The 1618-nt window shown below is 40.7% G+C and overlaps 1 protein-coding gene across 1 annotated transcript in view; it reads right to left on the bottom strand.

Moving 5' to 3' along the window:
• Nucleotides 1–561: 561 nt before the first annotated feature.
• The window catches only part of LOC128695175 (zwei Ig domain protein zig-8-like), a 163690-nt gene continuing 162633 nt past the window's right edge, over nucleotides 562–1618 (bottom strand). The window contains exon 6 of the mRNA XM_053785671.2: nucleotides 562–1618. This exon is cut by the window's right edge and continues 915 nt beyond it. The gene's annotated coding sequence lies outside the window, so the exon portion shown is untranslated.

Here is a 1618-nt window from a genome sequence, read left to right as displayed (position 1 = left end):
GTAGCATATAATGAGAGTGGAGAGGGAAGGTGAGCTAGGAATTTTGCCCCAAAGTACATTATCTCTATGGTACAGTGCTACTTCCACGGTACAGTGATGGTTTCACGGTAGAGCGGAACCTCCATAGTGCAGTGGTAAGAGCGTTGGTTTTGTAATCTTAGGTTGACCTTCCCGTGGGTCGGGTTCTGTGAGGTCCCTGAGTTGGCTATGATCATGTTACTATGCTGTCGCGAGTCGAATTGTTTAAGAAAGTTAAGTATGTTTTGTGGTGTAAATAACGTGCACACAGGTTATTATTTTAGGATTTGGTAATTTTTGGGGGGAAAGGTTGTTCAAGTAAAGTTCCAATGATCCTTTTTTTTCACCCTTAATTTATGTTATTGTGATGGCGAGTTTATCGGTAAAAAAAAACTGATAATCTATTTTGATTAATTCTGCCTCTCTCTGTCTCTCTCTTTATACTTTATGCATTTTAATCTCGTACGATATTTCGTCAGTTGTTTTAATTAATCTTCTCTCTCTTTCTCTCTCTCTCTCTCTCTCTCTCTCTCTCTCTCTCTCTCTCTCTCTCTCTCTCTCTCTCTCTCTCTCTCTCTCTCTCTCTCTCTCTCTCTCTCTCTCTCTCTCTCTCTCTCTCTCTCGTAAATGACCATGAAATAATTATTATCAACAAAGAGAAGGGGGAAGGTGAAGGGATGACGATCGCAGCAGCAGTGGCCCCCAAAACTCTCAGGTAAAACTCAACGAAAGAAATGGAAACGAAAAATTAAAATTACACCGGGATTTTCGACCTACATTTCTACTATCCAGCATATAAAACCACAGTAAAAATAAAAGGCTACGTTGCAGTTTTAGGTCTAGTGGAGACGAGACACAGTACTGAAGGACACAGAGAGATATTTACAACAGGTGAGATCAAACGGTTATCTTCCTACTATGAGCAGGAAATGATCAGCATAGATGAAGTTCCTCGGCAGTAGAATCAGGAATGTTGCAGTTTGTGTTCACATGAGCAACCAGAACACTGACCTCACCAGATACACTACTCAACGGTACAAATGGCTCTGAGACGCTTCCCGTGTGCGAGTCTTGTATATCTGGAGATTACATGACACTGTACCACGTTACTGACGCAATACCTCACACCTGTGTCATCTGTTCTGGACTTGACACGCCACGGTGGCCAGCTGGGGAAGACGTACACATTCCAGGCTGCGTACTAGTAACAGCAGTATGTGTTTCATTTCTTTTTTCAAGGGCTAAATAAGGTGGAATTTTTAGTGAAATTTCCATAAGGATCAGCTTCGTTACTCTGTGTCAGCAACTTTTTCAAGTTTAGTTCATTATGCTTCCTGTTTGTGTTACTCAGTTTTGGTTGTCTTGGGATAACGTATAGAAGTATGAAATCCAGCAGTAATAGTCCAACAGTTTTTCGGAAGGAAGATTCGTGTGGTTACCAGTGTTTTTCCTGTCTTATGCATCATCTTACGAAGAAATTAAGACTCAGTCTGAGAAGTTTCTGCTCGTAAACACTCACAGTGACTCTAATACTCGCTAGTGTTGCAATATTTTCCAGAATGATTTTGCAATACAACAACATAATTTGGTTTCTCATAAT

This window comes from Cherax quadricarinatus, chromosome 14 (assembly GCF_038502225.1).
Source record: "Cherax quadricarinatus isolate ZL_2023a chromosome 14, ASM3850222v1, whole genome shotgun sequence".
NCBI lineage: Eukaryota > Metazoa > Arthropoda > Malacostraca > Decapoda > Parastacidae > Cherax > Cherax quadricarinatus.
Note: the sequence above shows the minus strand (reverse complement) of the source record. Positions and strands in the feature narration are given on the sequence as shown.